At 36.5% G+C, this 20,260-nt stretch overlaps 1 long non-coding RNA gene across 1 annotated transcript in view; it reads left to right on the top strand.

Annotated features, from left to right (window-relative positions):
- LOC144320421 (uncharacterized) overlaps positions 1–18,040 on the top strand; it is a 34,100-nt gene extending 16,060 nt beyond the window's left edge. The window contains exon 5 of the long non-coding RNA XR_013385976.1: positions 18,026–18,040. This is a non-coding gene — a long non-coding RNA (uncharacterized LOC144320421). The remainder of the gene's footprint in view (positions 1–18,025) is intronic.
- Positions 18,041–20,260: the final 2,220 nt, after the last annotated feature.

Here is a 20,260-nt window from a genome sequence, read left to right as displayed (position 1 = left end):
TGGTTCTTTGAAAGAATTAATAAGATAGATAAACCATTAGCCAGCCTTATTAAAAAGAAGAGAGAGAAGACTCAAATTAATAAAATCATGAATGAGAAAGGAGAGATCACTACCAACACCAAGGAAATACAAACGATTTTAAAAACATATTATGAACAGCTATACGCCAATAAATTAGGCAATCTAGAAGAAATGGACGCATTCCTGGAAAGCCACAAACTACCAAAACTGGAACAGGAAGAAATAGAAAACCTGAACAGGCCACTAACCAGGGAGGAAATTGAAGCAGTCATCAAAAACCTCCCAAGACACAAAAGTCCACAGCCAAATGGCTTCCCAGGGGAATTCTATCAAATGTTTAAAGAAGAAACCATACCTATTCTACTAAAGCTGTTTGGAAAGTTAGAAAGTGATGGAGTACTTCCAAACTCGTTCTATGAGGCCAGCATCACCTTAATTCCAAAACCAGACAAAGACCCCACCAAAAAGGAGAATTACAGACCAATATCCCTGATGAACATGGATGCAAAAATTCTCAACAAGATACTAGCCAATAGGATCCAACAGTACATTAAGAAAATTATTCACCATGACCAAGCAGGATTTATTCCCGGGATGCAAGGCTGGTTCAACACTCATAAAACAATCAATGTGATTCATCATATCAGCAAGAGAAAAAACAAGAACCATATGATCCTTTCAATAGATGCAGAGAAAGCATTTGATAAAATACAGCATCCATTCCTGATCAAAACTCTTCAGAGTGTAGGGATACAGGGAACATTCCTCAACATCTTAAAAGCCATCTACGAAAAGCCCACAGCAAATATCATTCTCAATGGGAAGCACTGGGAGCCTTTCCCCTAAGATCAGGAACAAGACAGGGATGTCCACTCTCACCACTGCTATTCAACATAGTACTGGAAGTCCTAGCCTCAGCAATCAGACAACAAAAAGACATTAAAGGCATTCAAATTGGCAAAGAAGAAGTCAAACTCTCCCTCTTCGCCGATGACATGATACTCTACATAGAAAACCCAAAAGCCTCCACCCCAAGATTGCTAGAACTCATACAGCAATTTGGTAGCATGGCACGATACAAAATCAATGCCCAGAAATCAGTGGCATTTCTATACACTAACAATGAGACTGAAGAAAGAGAAATTAAGGAGTCAATCCCATTTACAATTGCACCCAAAAGCATAAGATACCTAGGAATAAACCTAACCAAAGAGGTAAAGGATCTATACCCTCACAACTATAGAACACTTCTGAAAGAAATTGAGGAAGACACAAAGAGATGGAAAAATATTCCATGCTCATGGATTGGCAGAATTAATATTGTGAAAATGTCAATGTTACCCAGGGCAATTTACATGTTTAATGCAATCCCTATCAAAATACCATGGACTTTCTTCAGAGAGTTAGAACAAATTATTTTAAGATTTGTGTGGAATCAGAAAAGACCCCAAATAGCCAGGGGAATTTTAAAAAAGAAAACCATATCTGGGGGCATCACAATGCCAGATTTCAGGTTGTACTACGAAGCTGTGGTCATCAAGACAGTGTGGTACTGGCACAAAAACAGACACATAGATCAATGGAACAGAATAGAGAATCCCGAAGTGGACCCTCAACTTTATGGTCAACTACTATTCGACAAAGGAAGAAAGACTATCCACTGGAAAAAACACAGTCTCTTCAATAAATGTGCTGGGAAAATTGGACATCCACATGCAGAAGAATGAAACTAGACCACTCTCTTGCACCATACACAAAGATAAACTCAAAATGGATGAAAGATCTAAATGGGAGACAAGAGTCCATCAAAATCCTAGAGGAGAACACAGGCAACACCCTTTTTGAACTCAGCCACAATAACTTCTTGCAAGATACATCCACGAAGGCAAAAGAAACAAAAGCAAAAATCAACTATTGGGACTTCATCAAGATAAGAAGCTTTTGCATAGCAAAGGATACAGTCAACAAAACTAAAAGACAACCTACAGAATGGGAGAAGATATTTGCAAATGACATATCAGATAAAGGGCTAGTTTCCAAGATCTATAAAGAACTTATTAAACTCAACAGCAAAGAAACAAACGATCCAATCATGAAATGGGCAAAAGACATGAAGAGAAATCTCACAGAGGAAGACATAGACATGGCCAACAAGCACATGAGAAAATGCTCTGCATCACTTGCCATCAGGGAAATACAAATCAAAACCACAATGAGATATCACATCACACCAATGAGAATGGGGAAAATTAACAAGACAGGAAATAATAAATGTTGGAGAGGATGTGGAGAAATGGGAATCCTCTTGCACTGTTGGTGGGAATGTGAACTGGTGCAGCCACTCTGGAAAACTGTGTGGAGGTTCCTCAAAGAGTTAAAAATAGACCTGCCCTACGACCCAGCAATTGCACTGCTGGGGATTTACCCCAAAGATACAGATGCAATGAAACGCTGGGACACCTGCACCCTGATGTTTATAGCAGCAATGGCCACGATAGCCAAACTGTGGAAGGAGCCTCAGTGTCCATCGAAAGATGAATGGATAGAGAAGATGTGGTCTATGTATACAATGGAATATTCCTCATCCATTAGAAACGACAAATACCCACCATTTGCTTCAACGTGGATGGAACTGGAGGGTATTATGCTGAGTGAAGTAAGTCAATCGGAGAAGGACAAACATTATATGGTCTCATTCATTTGGGGAATATAAATAATAGTGAAAGGGAATATAAAGGATGGGAGGAGAAATGTGTGGGAAATATCAGAAAGGGAGACAGAACATAAAGACTCCTAACTCTGGGAAAAGAACTAGGGGTGGTGGAAGGGGAGGAGGGCAGGAGGTGGGGGTGAATGGGTGATGGGCACTGAGGGGGGCACTTGACGGGATGAGCACTGGGTGTTATTCTGTATGTTGGTAAGCTGAACACCAATAAAATAAATAAATAAAATAAAATAAAATAAAATAAATAAAATAAATAAAATAATAAAATAAGTAAAATAAAATAAAATGGTATAACCACTTGGAAAAATAGTCTGGCATTAGAAGACATAAATATGTACCTACCCTATGACCAGCAATTCTACTTCTGGGCATGTACCAAGAGAAATGAAAACATGTCCCACAAAGACTTGAATGCAAATACTCATAACAACTCAATTCATAATAACTCCAAATTGGAAATGGCCCAGATATACCTCAATAGAAGAATAAATTTTTAAATTTTTGTATATTTATAAATAAAAGGCAGGAAAAGGAACGAATGTGCAATGATGTGGATAAATCTAAAAGACATTATTATCTAATAATTTATTACTGTATGATTTCATTTATATGAAATTCTAGAACAGGCAAAACTAATCTATGTTAGACAAAAAATTAAAACAGTCATTGCCTCTGGAGGAGGTAAGGGCAAGGATTATTTGGAAAGGAGCATGAGGGAACGTTTTGGAGTGATGGTAATGTTCTACATTGTCATAGTGGTTTGGGTTACTCATATGTGTCAAAACTCAGCAAATATACACATAAAATTTACACATTTTAATAAGTACATTTTCATTTTAACAACTATATTGAACTTTAGTTATTGATATGTATGCTGAAATATTAAGGGAGAAGTAATGATGTCTGCAATTTAATTGCATCAAAAAATAAAATGGATTTTAAAAGGGATGATTAGATGGACAGATACGTGGTAGAGCAAGGAGAGTATAATTTAAAAGTAAAAATCTAGGTAGGGTGAGTATATTGCAATGTAAAATTATTTCACTCAAATTCTTTCAACCTTGCTATATGTCTTCATTTTTCATAATAAAATGATGGTAAGAAAAAAGATATCCCAGGCTTTTGAGAGATAGAATTCCAGTGTTATATCTCCAAAATACAAATTGAGACAAAAAATCATGAAGTCAAAATCATGTTTTCTCTTGCTCTTTTCCACAGCTTCATCCTACAGTTCCCTGAATACTTCTCTATCTCATATGAGATAATTCCATCCCTCAGGGATGCTGAATGTTATCAGAAAGGAAACACTCAGGGTCCTTACAACTGCAATTTTTACTTAAAGTTCTGTTTTTATCTCCTATGCAAGAGAATAGGCAGGCTCTGATTTAGAGTTTCCAGATCTTGGTAATCTCACTGAAATTGAAACGGGAATGAGCACTGACTGGTAATATCATTTCCAAAAATAAATTTAAAACAAAGACTCAGGAGAAAAGAAAATGGTTTCAAAGAATTTAGGTAACACTATTCTCCAATAAAAAGAAACCACTAGTCCTTGGAGAAATGGCTGATGCTAGGACTGATGCAGAAAATATACAAGATGAGTTTGGAGCATATTATAGTGCCAGAAAGTAAGGAACTTCTTTTTGAAAGAAAACAAAAAACGAAAAATAACAGTGATAGTGGTATGTCAAAGGGACACAGGATCCAACTGAAAGTGGTCCCATGGCCAAAGCTGGAAAAACTTGATCAGTAAAATAAATAAAGAACTATTAGATTATAATTGAAAGTATAAAATAGGCATAAAGCCATAGTGATGTAAATCATGAATAAATAAATGTGGGGAAAGAGACAAATCTCCCTTATCAAAAACTCCGAACAATTTAAATAATAGATAATTCCCTCTCAAAGAAATTGAGTATAACTCCCCATACCTTAAGTGCACATAGTGACTTTCTTCCTACAAGGACACTATGAAAAGAGCTCTGTGTTTTGTATCTTTATAATAAGGCTGTAAATGTAAGTATAGCTCTTTCCTAATTAGGTGAGCCATTCTTGCTTGGGACTATACCCTTAATCCAGAGTCTGTGCTAACTCCAGGTAGTAAGCATCAGAATTATATTGCAAAATTGCAATACTCTTGATATGATGTGATGAAAATGGCACTTTATCTCCATGGTATTCCTCTCAAAAACTATCATTTCAGTCCAGTTGTGAGAAAAACATCACAGAAATCACAGTTGAGGGGCATTCTGTAAAACAGCTAATTAGTACTCCTTAAAATTTCTGAAGTCATGAAAAAAAACAAGGAAAGTGTAAAAAACTGTCATAGCCAAGAGGAGCCTAAGGAAACATAATGATTAAATATAATGTCATATCCTGGATAGGATCCTGGAATAGAAAGAGGATATTAGGTAATAATTTTGTAATCCTGAATAAAGTATGGACTTAAAAAATATATATCAGGGCACCTGAGTGGCTCAGTGATTGAGTGTCTCTGCCTTTGACTCAGTTCATGATCCTGGAATCCTGGGATCAAGGCCCACATCAGGCTCCCTCCAGGTAGCCTGCTTCTCCCTCTGCCTATGCCTCTGCCTCTCACTCTGTTTCTCTCATGAATAAATGAATAACATTGCTGGGATCCCTGAGTGGCTCAGTGGTTTGGCACCTGCCTTCGTCCTGGGGTGTGATCCTGAAGACCCGGGATCGAGTCCCATGTCAGGCTCCCTGTATGGAGCCTGCTTCTCCTCTGCCTGTGTCTCTGCCTCTCTTTCTCTCTGTCTCTGTCTCTCATGAATAAATAAATAAAATCATAAATAAATAAATAAATAAATAAATAAATAAATAAATAAATAAAATCTTTAAAAAAAAATAATGTATCAATATGAGGTGCCTGGGTGGCTCATTCAGTCAAGCATCTGACTCTTGCTTTCGGCCCAGTCATGATCTCAGGGTGGTGGTACTGAGCCCCACTTTGGGCTCTGCATTCAGTGGGCAGTCTGCTTCTCTCCCTCTCTCCCTTCTTCCTCTGCCCCTCTCTCCACTCACGCATGTACTCTCTCCCTCTATCTCTCTAAAATAAATAGTTTTTAAAAATAATAATGTGGGAATCCCTAGGTGGCTCAGCAGTTTAGCGCCTGCTTTCAGCCCAGGGCGTGATCCTGGAGTCCCGGGATTGAGTCCCACGTCGGGCTCCCTGCATGGAGCCTGCTTCTTCCTCTGCCTGTGTCTCTGCCTCTCTCTCTGTGTGTGTCTTTCATGAATAAATAAATAAAATCTTTTTAAAAAATAATAGTAGAAAAGAAGGAAAAATTGTAAAATTTAAAATAAAAATAAAAAAATAATGCATCAATATTGGTTCACTAATTGTGAAAAATGTAGTGTACAAAGGTTAAGATATTTGTAATAAGAAAAAGTGGGTATGGAGTATATGAAAACACTCTGTACAATCTTTGCAACTTTTCCATAAATCTAAAACTATTCTAAAATTTTAAATTTATTTTAAAAAAAGAACATAGAAGAAAAATCAAAGTGGATATCTTATAGCCTAAAAAAAATAATACATTAAATAAATCATTGGTTAGTGAAGTCCTATTAACTGACAAAGTTTAGTTGCTACTGCAGGCATCCAGGAATCTTAAGTCAATTCAATAAATTTTATTTTATTATTTTTTTAAAGATTTTATTTATTTATTCATGAGAGACACACAGAGAGAGGCAGAGACATAGACAAAGAAAGCATCAGGCTCCCTGTAGGGAGCCTGATGCAGAACTCAATCCCAGGACCCTGGGATCATGCACTGAGCCAAAAGCAGACACTCAACCACCCAGGTGTCCCAATTCAACAAATTTTAAATGTAATATTTACTGTGCTCCCTTCCAATTAAAAAAAATTAATTGAACACACTTATTTATCTGCTCCTACCAAAAAAATAGGAATTAAAAAAGTTGTAAGCCCACAAGAACAAAGAAAATGGGAGAGAAGATAATAACAAGTTATCTCAACAACCTCTTAGAGATAGGAAGCAGATGGAACAGCAGCAACTGACCCAGCAGAGCAGAGCATCTGCTCTTACACACTAGCAGAGAAGTTTATTTTGCTGGCAGAGCCAAAGAGAGCTTAGGACTTTGTGGCACCACGTATCATAAAAGGGAACAGTTATGTATGGCACTGAAAATATTAGGATTTGTTGAAAGCCTGTACAACAAGCTGAAGATCCTTGGTTTATTTACTCATAATCTATGCAGTTCGGCCATCATTCTTTATCCTCCACCACCCCTTTGTAGGATACCAGAACAAGTCTTTCAAGAGAAAATTAATAATAGAGAGTCAGAAAAAACAGACACAGTAAATTGGGCCTAGGACTGGAAACAGCAGTGATGCTCCAGAGCTAGTTTGTACCAGCTCACAAGAACTGATTATTAAATATTCAGTAATTTTACAAGGCAGTTATTAAACACAGCCATTTTTTAAAATTAAGTTATAAAAGCTCACAACTAAATAAATTGTATTGAACAGAGTAGATACTTAAAGATCATAACTTCCTAATTATTTTTACTACACTTTACTATTACCTATGCTCTTGAAGTTATTGATATCTATTCTATCTGTATGTTAGAAATACTATATAATGCTGAGCTACTGTGCATATCTTCCCAGCTCTTAGTGATATCATGTTAGTAGCTTGAAATTGGACATAATGAGAATATTTACACTTCAAATATTGGCAAGTGCTACCAATCAGGGGTTTTTTCTTTCAAAGAGCTACTGCTAATAATTACCAGCAAATCATTGAAAAGGATTAAGTGAAAATCTAGGTAGTGAATTGTAGAGCCCATAATCACTTTCACTGGCACCACCACCTCTCCTACAATGCTAGCCAATATGCATACCTTTTTGATGGTCCTCTTTGGACAAATTAAAATCCTAAAAGAAGATATCTACAGATACTTTTATTTTAGGCTATCTTTTAAAAAAAAAAAACTTAAAGCTTACTGGCTGCCCAATCACCCTACAAGGAAGTCCACCCACACACATAAAGCTTCCAATCAACTTTTTAGGATCTTTTGCAAGTATAAAAAGACAACCTAGTATCATCCTACAATTGAGGAAAGCCTTCAACTCAAAAGACAGCAAACAGAAAACAGTAACTCAGAAGAAGTAGAGACAATGTAGGTAGCAGAGGAAAACTTTTCAAAGAATAATTAACAGCCCCATGTTTACAAGAGAAGTTTCTATCCATGAAAACAGGACAAAATACATTTCTCAAAAACTATCAGAGGAGAGGTCTTGGAAATTAATCCAATAGCTGGTATTAACAATTCAGTAGAATGGCTGAAAGCTTAATTCAGTAGAATGGTTAAAATTGGGGAAGTTTCCTGGAAAATAAAAACACTGAAAAAAGAGAGGTGGAAAAAGGGGTTAAAAAATATTAATTCAGGACCTCCAACTAATAGGAATCCCAAAAAGAGAATAAAGAAGCTGTACAGGGAAAACTTAACAGTGAAGTATGTGTTAGTTGGAAGTCATTTGGCTAAAACTAACAACCAAATGAAAAGTGGCTAAAGTAATAAAAGTATTTATCTCATATAACATGAAGTCTGGAGGTAGGCTGTCCTAGGTTTGGTGCTTTGATTCAATTAACTCTCCTATTTCTCAGTATTATGGTATCTTGTCCTTAGGTTTGTCACCTCTCAATAAAAAAGATGATTATTACAATTTTAAAGTGACAGCATGCCCTTTCATAATCACATCCACAGCTGGAAAAACAGATAATACAATGAGCTTTTTTTTTTTAAGATTTTATTTATTTATTCATGGCAGACAGAGAGAGAGAGAGGCAGAGACATAGGTAGAGGGAGAAGCAGGCTCCATGCAGGGAGCCCGATGTGGGACTCAATCCTGGGTCTCCAGGATCAGGCCCTGGGCTGAAGGCGGTGCTAAACAGCTAAGCTACCCGGGTTGCCCAAATGAGCTTTTCCCACACATCTGACTCATATCAGAAAATAAAACCATTCACTGAAGCTCTCCCTCCCTCCAGCAGACCTCTTTTATTTCATTGACCAGAAAAGCATCACACAGTTACAAGGTAAGCTGGAGAAACAAGTAGTGTATCTGGCAAATAAGAATAGGATTGCCATGACTGGCTTTGGCAATCATGGGCACATTGCTGCCTAAATAAAATCAGAACTCTGTTAATAAGGAATATGGGGAGAATGCTTATTGACCAGGCAGCTAAGAATGTCTTCTATAATAATGAGAGTAAAGTGTCAAGACTGAAGGACACAGATATTCAGAGTGAAACAGTATATCAAAAGCTAAGCACAGTTAAAACATCAAAGACCAACATAAAGATACATCCCCTAAACACTTCTTAACGCCACATTCAAAATTAGGAAATTAGAATGATCCTGCACTTCTCAACAAAAACACAAATTAGAAAATAATATAGCAATGCCTTCTAAATTCTGAGAGAAAAGTCATTTTTAACCAAGAATTGTATACCCAATCAAATTATCAAAGACTTCTTTAGGTATTCAAAGCCTCTTAAAGTTATCTCCCATGTGTCATTTCTTAGGAAACTACTAGAGCATGTGCTTCAGAAAAGCAGAAGGGTAAACCAAGAAAGAAAAATTCATAGGATTTTGAAGATAATGATAACTGGTCCAGACAATTCTAAACATGATTGAACAGAAAGATGGTAAGGCCCAGGGGGGAAGTTTCCAGGAATAAATAGAATTTATAGAATGTCTGATGTATTTATTCAATGTTTTCCTGGTAAGAATTAGAATTACATAGAAAACTAAGCAAATGGGCAGCCCGGGTGGCTCAGCAGTTTAGTGTCGCCTTCAGCCCAGGGTGGGATCCTGGAGACCCAGGATCGAGTCCCACGTCAGGCTCCCTGCATGGAGCCTGCTTCTCCCTCTGCCTGTGTCTCTACCTCTCTCCCTCTCTGTGTCTCTCATGAATAAATAAAATCTTAAAAAAAAAAAAAAAAGAAAAAGAAAACTAAGCAAATGAGATAATAACCAATTGGGGGCGGGGGTAGGCTATGCCAGAAAGAAAATATATTTAGGGAATACTAATGTTTGTAATGTCACAATATTATAAACAATAAATTTTCACTTAACCAAAAATGTTTATTTAACCAAATTGGGAGGATGGAAGGGAGAGCATACCTATCATCAGTCAGATCCTAACAGGAAGCAAAAGGTACACTCAAATTAGGATAAACCAGAAAGATATCTAAAGGGATTATTCACACAGTTGCGTGCAGAATGTAAAAGAATCACAAGATTAGACTCCCTAGTCCTAAAGGAGGAAGGAGGGAGCAGTTATCAAAACCCAAAGGAAGAATGTTGTAAGGAGGAGGCTACTTTGAAAAAAAACAATGACCTTTGTTAGAGGGATACTGGAAGGGAGTTGGGTAATAACCTAACCTCTTTTTCTTCCCTCCCTCAAACTTCCTATCTGCTCCTCATCGACCAAACCCAACAAGAAGCCAAGAGTATGGAAGCCATATATGTGGTCGATACAAGTGAGACTCCTGGGAGAGAGTGAGCAGATGGTTAGTGGAACCAGAGGGACAAACAGGAGATACTTGGCACAGAGGTGAAGTGTGATAGTGTAAAAGAGCTAAATCCTCATCTACCACAATAAGTCAGTTGTTAAAACTAAGGAATCAAAAGATTGTAGGGATGCCTGGGTAGCTCAGTCAGTTAAGCATCTGACTTTTGATTTTGGGCTCTTGACATCCTGGGATGGAGCCCTGAATTGGGTTCCATGCTCACTGGGGAGTATGCTTGATGATTCTCTCTCTCTCTCTGTCTCTCCTTCACTATGCCCCTCCCCCTGTTCTCTCTCTCTCTCTCTCTCTCTCTCTCTCAAATAAACAAATCTTTTTTTAGAAAAGATTGTAGAATATGGATATTTTTTAGCTTTACAAAAGTAAATACCACAGGAAACAGCTGGTAATGAACATCCCTGAAATAGGCAGCATGAGAAAAGTATATAGAAAGAAAAGTTCAAAGAGTATCCAAAGAACAAGTAGCCCAGTTTGTCTGTACCATAAGGAATCTATAAAGGAAAGTGGGAGATAAAACTGAAGTGACAGATTGGGGTCATATTGTGGCAGTTCCAAATACCAGGCTGAGGATGTATTTAAACAGTGCCGAACCTCAAGCAAGGAAATGACATAATGAGAGCTGAGCTCCAAGTAAGATTGATCTGGCAATGATATGTAAGATTAATTACAGTAACAAAAACCTGGAGAACATAAGCCTTAGTAAATTTCTATATCATAGTCCCAGTTAGAGTTTTCAAGTATCTAACTTATAATGGTGGCAAGGAGAATAGAAAGTATAACATTAACCTAAAAGATATTTGGAAACAACATGGAAAGAACTTGTTTACTAAATGGATATTGTAAGAAGATAATAGGGAAGAGTCAAAAATGACTACAAGGATTTGAGTCTGAATACAGTAGAAAATCATAGAGCTCTGAACACTAGTAAGGGCCTTAGTTCAGGAAAGGAGCAAATTTGGCATAAAGGTTCATTCAACAAATATCCACTGAATATTCACCTCATGCCTGACACTTTTATAGGTAGTGGGAATACAGCAGTGAACAAAATACAAAAACTCCTCCTCTTATGGAGCTTATATTCTGGTGGAGGAAGACAACCAGTGGGTAAAACAAGTAAATGCTACAAAGGCTAGCTGTCCTATGAAGAAGTCCAAAGCAGAAAGGTGGGACTAGGAGTTTGAGGTGATTAATTTGCATTTAGAAATCAGTCTGAGGGGACGCCTGGGTGGCTCACTGGTTGAGCATCTGCCTTCGGCTGAGGTTGTGATCCCAGGGTCCCGGGATCAAGTCCCACATGGGGCTCCCTGTGAGGAGCCTGTTTCTCCCTCTGCCTGTGTCTCTGCCTCTCCCTGTGTGTCTCTCATGAATAAATAAATAAAATATTTTTTTAAAAATCAGTCTAAGATGGACCTGAGATATCCAGATGAAGGTGTCCAGATGACTCAAACTCAAGAGATATGAAATAGAGATTTCAGAATGAGAGACAGGAGAGCCTTTTTGTTGAAGGAGTCCACTTTCTGTTGATCATAGGGTGACATCTCCTTGATGTAGCCACTACATTCCCCAGTATAACCTCCAGTTTTTAGGTCCAAGAAATTCTATTTTGTCAGTGTATCGGGAGATAACTGAATTTGGGACAACTAACCCATGCTAAAACTACACACTGATGTAAAGCCAAAATTTTAATTTTAAAATAAAAAACATAAACTACCAACTCAATGGTAAAGCTCACTTTGCTTAGTTAATACCTGTAGACAAATCTATGTAACATAAGCAGAATATCTGACTCCTTCTTATCACAGAATCAGAACTAGAAGAACAAGCTGAATACTGTCAATGACTGTGCTAGCCTCATGCATTCATTAAGCCACAGAGAGACTTTTGCCAAGAGACAGTAATGCTTCTGCCTGGTGATTTATCAATTGTCTTCCCAGAAACATGATACCAAATGACTCCCTTTCTTCTAGGCTCCTTATAGACCCTCCCTACTTTCCTTTTCTTTTTTTTACAATAATATGTAGTTCTTTTGGAACTAAGCCACAATTAGATGGTATTGTTATGACTTATGGATATTTGATGAAAATTAAAATAATAATAGCTTCATCTCTAAGGTATCTGCAGCCATCAAGGAACTTTTCCAGGACTCATGGGTGGGTGCTATATGTTATAATATCCCTTGAGAGCCCAAGAAAACTCTCAGGACAAACATCTTCATCTACAGTGAGGTTCTTCCCACCCCCACTGCCCTACTCATTGTGGCATGAAAAGTATTGTGGTATAAGGGAGGCAGAACTGAGAAGTGGCTGAAAATGTGTTGATGTTGAAGATGTTCTACTCTCTATTTATTCTTTTAGTACCTATTATGTGCCAGGCACTTTGCTAAATGCTAGAGATACTATAGAGAGTTCCTCATGGGGATTGTAGATTATTAAGGTAGGAAATATAAATGATTGTCAAAGTTAATTCCTTTGAATCTGATCGTTGGCCTCTATAAAGCCAAGATTCATTATGAAAATGATAAAGTTTGCTAAGGTTTTGCAAGCCAGATCTATCTCTCCTGCTACCCTAATGGGTCCGTGGAAACTGAGAGGGAATGAGTATCTGATCACGCTAACAACTACTAACTACAGGGAACACATACAGAAAGACATCAAGCGAAATCATGAGCATTTATAGGCAAGAAAAGAGAGCCAGGAATACAATCATGAAATATGTCTACACCTAGGGGACAAATAAGAAGAAATGGAGCCGGCAAAAGAAATAGGAATAGTTTGAGAAGTAGAAAAAGCAGTTTGACATTATGCCACAGAAAGTAAGGAAGAATGGAAGAAAGGATCAGCAGTAGACATAGGTGAGTTATTGGGTTCAGAGACAAGAAGTCATTGGCCATATCCAAGAGGGCAATTTCAGTGTGGTGGTTGGGTTTGAAGTCAGAGGACAGAATGATAATGAGTTAGGATGTGGTAGAGACATAGCAAAAATATCAGTGCTCTTCTAAATTTTCAAAAAAGGAGAAATGAAATAAGCACTTAACTGGATACAATAATGTATTCTTCTTAAAATGACTAAGTAAATGAAAAAGTAGGGGAAAGAATATTTTAAGTATTTTTTGTTTTGAATTCCAGTGCCAAATTCTAGAACTTAGATGGGTTTTTCCTTTAATTTAAATGCAGTGTAGTAATTATCTTGCTAGGAAAATCATAATGTATGTCCACATTTTGTATGAAACCCTGCTTCTGATTACACAACAATCCTACAAAATAAGAAAGTATAATTTTTATTTTTATACAGATGCATAAATATTTCCTTTGAATGTGTAAAAGGGATTGTGTCAAGATTCAAATCTTCAGTCAGGTTTCCAACAGTCTTTAAATGCTAAAATGTCATTGATTTCTGTGTAAAATGAAATCGTCTTTTCTATAAATGTATTATTCTCTGATTCCAAATCAATTAAAGATACCCTGTTATATCCACAGGAGAGTCCCTAAAAAATCAATGCTAATTCCAAAAAAATATTTTAGCATTTTAACATTTTATTCTCTAATTTTATTCACTGGATTGATTCATATTGAACAGAACTGGCATCCAAAAAGAATACATTACTTGTAATTATTATTATTTATACTTACTACTAATTGTGAGAGAAAAATATCTATTTAAAAATTACTTTCATAAAAAAATTACTTTCATGATTAATAATAGTACAGTGATTAGAGTCAGTTTCCAATCTAATGAGGAATAAATATAATTTGGTTTTTCTACAACTTAACTGCATTTCTTTTTCAAATCCTAGTTCCACCTATATGGAACCATAGTCAGGCTTTCTTCTTGGATGTGTCAAATAGTCATCCTCTCTCCTTAGGGCTTTGCCCAAAAGGCAGGACAAAAGACCTGCAATGTCAGACCCACCAACATCTATTTTTCCATTGCTTCCTTGCTGTCTCTTCTCTTTTAAGGCACTCCTAATAAAGGACACCCATGAAAAACCCACAGCTAACATCATATTTAATGGTGAAAGACAGAATACTTTTTCCCTATGATAAGGAGCAAGAGAAGGATGTCTACTTTAGCCACTTTTCTTTAACATTTCCCTGGAATTTCTAGCCAGGGCAAGTATCCAAGAAAATGAAATAAGAATAATCCAGATTGGAAAGGAAAAAGTAAACCTATCTCTATTTGCAGATGATAATGATCTCACATACAGAAAAATCTTGATTAATCTACTGAAAACCATTGGAGATAATAAAACAATTCATAAGATTTCAGGATACAAAAATCCATTATATTTCTCTATGCTAGCAATAAACAGCCCAAATTGAAATTAAGAAAACAATTCCATTTTCAATAGCATGAAGAAGAGTAAAATATTTATGCAAGTAAATGCAATTTTAAAAGATAAGATTTATACTCTTAAAACTACAAAATACTGTTCAAAAATATTAAAGATCTAAATAAATGTAAAGACATCCCATGTTCATACATCATAAGACTTATTGTTAAGATGGCAATGCTCCTCAAATTGATCTACAGACTCAATGCAATTCTGGCAAAAATCCTAGCTGGTCCTTTGCAGAAACTAACAAACTGGTCCTATAATTCACATGGAAATACAAAGGACCCTGAACAGCCAAAAAATCTTGAAAAAGAAGAACAGAGTTGGAGAACTCACATAACAATTTCAAAGTTTCCTACATGGCTACAGTAATTAAGACAGTATGGTACTGGCATGAGAATGCAGATCAATGAAAAAGAATTGATAGTCCAAAAGTAAGCCTTCACATTTATGGTCAACTGATTTCAACAAGAATGCCAACGCAATTTAATGGTGGAAAGAAAAGTCTTTACAATAAATAGTGCTGGGACAACCGGATATCCCCATACAAAAGAATAAAGCTGGATCCCAAACTTACGCCTTATATAAAAATTAATTTTAAATGGATCAAAGATCTAAATGTAAAAGGCAAAACTAAAAACTCTTAGAAGAAAATACAGAAGCAAATCCTGACCTCATGTTAGACAAAGCCTTTTTTACTCAAGGTTCTAAAAGAACAAGCAACAAAGGAAAAAAGAGATAGATTGGACTTCATCAAAATTACAAATGTTTATGCTTCAAACAACAAAAGAAAATTTTTTTTAAAAAACCACAGAATGAGAAGAAACTTTGCAAAGTATATACCTGATGAGGGGCTATACCTAAAATATATAAAGAACTCTTAGAACTCAATAGAAAAAAGACAATCCAATTTTAAAACAGGCAAAGGGAGAAACAGGAATTCTCATTCATTACTGGTGGGAATGCAGAATGGTACAGCCACTTTAGGAAACAGCTTGGTCGTTTCTTCCAAACTAAGTATATTACTATGATCCATCAACTGTACCCCTTGGTATTTATCTAAGTAAGTTGAAATATATGTCCACACAAAAACATGCACAAGAATGTTTATAGCCACTTTATTTATTTTTTAATTATTTATTTATTTTAAGAAGACTCCACACCCAGCATGGAATCCAACGTGGAGCTTGAACTCATGATCCTGAGATCAAGACCTGAGCTGAAATCAAGTCAGAGACTTAACTGACTGACTCATCCAGGTGCCTCACACTTTACTTATAATGGCCAAAACTTGGAAGAACCAAAATGACCTTTAATAGATGAATGGATAAAATGTATATCCATACAATGAAATAATATTAAGTGATAAAAAGAAATGAGTTATTAAGCCATGAAAAGACACTGAAGAACTTTAAATGTATATTGCTAACTGAAAAAAGTCTATTTGTAAAGGCTATATACAATATGATTCCAGCTGTTTGAAATTTTGGACAAGGTAAAACTATGGAAATAGTAAAAAGATCAGTGTTGCCAGAGGTTTGGGAGAAGGATTAATGGGAGGGATAAATAGTGGGATGTGGGATTTTTAGTACTCTATATGTTACCATAATGGTGAATACATGTCATTATAAATTTGTCAAAACTCATAGAAAGTACAACACAAAGAGTGAAACCTAATGTAAACTATGGACTTTAGTTAATAATAATGTATCAATAGTGGCTCATCATTTATAACAAATGTACAACCCTAATGCAAGATGTTAATAACAGAGGGAAACTGGGTGTGGGGAGAGTGGTCGGTAAAGGAGTATGATAACTCTATTTTCTGCTCATTTTTTCTATAAACCTCAATAAACTGCTCTAAAAATTTACTGCTTTTTTAAAAATGGCCAAAGATCTGAATAGACAGCTCTCCAAAGATATATTAATGGCCAATAAGCACACGAAAGGTGTTCAATTATCATTAGATATCAGAGAAATGCAAATTAAAACTGTAATGACTATCATTTCACACCCAGTAGGATGATTATTATCAAAAAGAGGGGATGCCTGGCTGATTCAGTCAGTAGAACCATGTGACTCTTAATCTTGGATCATGAGTTCAAGCCCCATGTTGGGTGTAGAACATACATCAAAAAAAAAAAAAAAAGAAAGAAAGAAAGAAAGACAGATGAGGATGTGGAGAATTTGGTAACTTCATAACTGCTGATGGGAATGTGAAACAGTACAGTTACTTTGGGAAACAGTCTGTCAGTTACTCAAAAGGTTAAATGTAGAGTTACCATGTTACCCAGCAATTCCACTCCTAGGTATATATCCAAGAGAACTGAAAACATGCCCACACAAAACCTTGCACACAAATGTTCATAGCAATATTATTCATAATAGCCAAAAAGTATCAACAATCCAAATGTCCATCAACTGATGAAATGGATAAATAAAATGTGGTATATCCATACAATGTACTATTACTCAGCAATAAAAAGAAATGGGGGGTACTGATATATGCTGCAACATGGATGAACCTAGAAAACAATGCCAAGTGAAAGAAAGCCAGGCATGAAAGATAACGTATGATTCCACTTATATGGAATATCCAGAATAGGTAAATCCATAGAGACAGAAAGTAAATCAGTAGTTCCCTAAGTTTGGGGTTTGGGGTATAAATGAGAAATGACTGCTAATGGTTGTAAGGTTTCTTTTTGGGTGACAAAAATACTCTAAAAGTGATTGTGGTGGTTGATGCATTACCTGTGAACATGTGAAAAACTACTGAGTTAAACAGTTTAATTTAATGAGTTGTATGATATGGAAATTATGTCTCAATAAAGCTATTATCTTTAAAAATAAGGGACTGATTGCGGATATTTGTGAAAACAAGAATCAAAAGTAGGAGATTTAAAGCAACACTTTTTTTTAATTCTAAAAATTGTCAACATATTTGAATGCGCTGGATCAAGAGTCTAAAAATCTTAGAATGTAATACCCAGATAACCACAACTTCATATGAGACAGAAAACGTCATTTAAACCAAGACTTAAGTTTCTACCATAGATTTAATCTCATTGATCTAGCAGAAAAATTGTTTACATTTTGATAGCCAGCTTATAAGATAGCTGCCACAATTCCAAACATTCCACCTTGACATGGCGATAGGCAGCAGAAAAAATGGGTACTTTGTCCTGTGTGTCCTTTATGAGTAAGGAAATATTTTCCAGAAACCCTCATTGTAGATTTCCCCTCATTTCCCATTGGCCAAAACTGTCTCATGCCCCTTCCCAAATCAGACTTTGTGTGGCTGTTGGGATGGTTGGGAGGGGTTTACCATCACTGACTTAGACTAATCAGGATTTTCCTGTGCAGGGCACCTGAGTGGCTCAGTGGTTGAGCATCTGCCTTTGACTCAAGTGGTGATCGCGGGATCCTGGGATTGAGTCCCGCCTCAGGCTCCACGCAGTGAGGCTGCTTCTCCCTCTACCTATGTCTCTGCCTCTCTCTGTGTGTCTCTCATGAATGAATAAATAAATAAAATCTTTCCAAAAAAAAAAAAAAAAAAGGATTTTCCTGTGTCAAGAGGGTACAAAATGAATACCAGCACAAAATCAAGACTTTAATGGCAAGGAAGAAAGGGGGAAAAGGTGTACCACAGCACACATTCTAGGAAGTCATCAGAAACTTACTTCCATGTTTTTGCAAGCACATCATTAGCATAAGCCATTGTTCCCTACCTGTGGTCCTTCACCATACAATTTTGGATGTATGCCTAATTATAGAATGCCACGTTTCTTACTACTCATAATCAGTCTCATTCATTCATGTAACAAATGTTTATTAAGCAGAACAAACCTGGTACTATACTAATGATGATTAATACCTACTGAATGCTTACTGAATGCCAGATACTATTTTAAGTACTTTACATACACTCATTTATGTAGTCCTCAAAGGAACTTTTATGAAGTAGGTATTACTGCAATTTCTATTCCACAGACGAATGAGTTATACAATGGTTAAGTATCTTGCCAGAAAACACAAAGGTAAGTATAGCATGAACCCCTATTTTATAGACAACAAAGAAAACTGAGACTGACAATAAGCCTGAGAATAAGCAACAGAGGAGAGAACCAGGCAGAATGGGACTCAAACCAGGACAGTCTACTTCTAAAATTGGTGCTAAGAAAGTACTTCACTGTACGTTAAAGACTGTAAGTGAGTGTAGTTCATGCAAGGCCATCTCATCGAGTTAGACAATGGCTTCCCAAATAAGATTTTCAAAAATTTATATTGATTTTTGTAGAACGACTTCAAGAAATGTCTTGATTATTCTAGACACCATTTAAGGCACAAACTTCTCAGAGTTCTGCTGCAAAGCTTGCTGTTCTAAGCCATTTATCTGTAACACAGTTTACCAGATTTGTTTCTAAAAGTATGTACACATATGAGCACCATTTAGGTTCATTGGATTTAAAGATGAAAACTCTGCCTGAACTAACACCATTATAATTTAACTCTCTCAAACAAGTGGTCAAGCCAAAAGGATGGTGAAGTCTCTTAAGGAAAATCTGAATTAGATGACAATTGTGTGTCAGAAAAGATTAACCAATTTAACTAACAAGATTTCTCATCCCTCACCAAATCACTCTAGACTCCAATAATAGGAGACTGTCCTAATTACAGTGATACTTTTATTCCACCTGCTGACGTCCTGGCAAGAGTCTCCTTCCTCCAGATCCCTCTCATCAGAGTTAAATAGTATTAAAGCTATTTGTTTTTGTTTTCTTCCTATTGTGGCCTAAATTGTGTCTCCCAAAATTCATATGTTGAAGCCCTAACCTCCAATTCCTTAGGATCTGACTGTATTTGAAGATAGGACCTTTAAAAAGGTGATTAAGTTAAAATGAGGTCTTCAGGGTAGACCCTAATCCAATCTGAATGGTGGTGTTATATGAAGAGGAAGTTTGGACACACAAAGAGACACCAGCAATGTGCATGCACAGAAGAAAAGCCACGGAAGGACAAGGGAGATGTCTACCGTCTGCAAGACAAGGAGAGAGGCCTCAGAGGAAACCAATCTCACCAACACCTTGATGGACTCCTAGCCTGCTGAACTGTGAGAAAAGAAATTATTCTGTTTAAGCCACCCAGTCTGTGGTAGTTTGTTATGGCACCTAACACACTAATAAACTTCCCTTGTTTTATTGAGCCTCTCCAAAGAAGAGTCCTTGACATGTTTGCCTTTATACCTTTACAAAGCTTAGAGCATTAAATGCATGTTTTCAATGTTTATCTTACTATTATTGTTTCAAGACTCACTTCAAGTCTCTTTCACCAGATGTAGGTGATAAGGCTCTGCCAAGACCAAAAAAACAAAAACAGCAACATATTCTATTCAAGAATGTTATGTAATATCTGCCATGTTCCACGTGTTTCATATACCAAGAGGAAGAAAACTATCCCTATCCTCAAGATATTTATTCCCAATCATCTAGAAAGGCATGGAAACCAAGAACTGCAGTATTCAATGATGGGATTGGGGAGGGGAAATCATGCCTTAGCAGATAGTTGAAGGCCATTTTGTTTTTTGTTTTTAAATTTTAT

The sequence above is a fragment of the Canis aureus genome, chromosome 9 (assembly GCF_053574225.1).
Source record: "Canis aureus isolate CA01 chromosome 9, VMU_Caureus_v.1.0, whole genome shotgun sequence".
Classification (NCBI taxonomy): Eukaryota; Metazoa; Chordata; class Mammalia; order Carnivora; family Canidae; genus Canis; species Canis aureus.
Note: the sequence above shows the minus strand (reverse complement) of the source record. Positions and strands in the feature narration are given on the sequence as shown.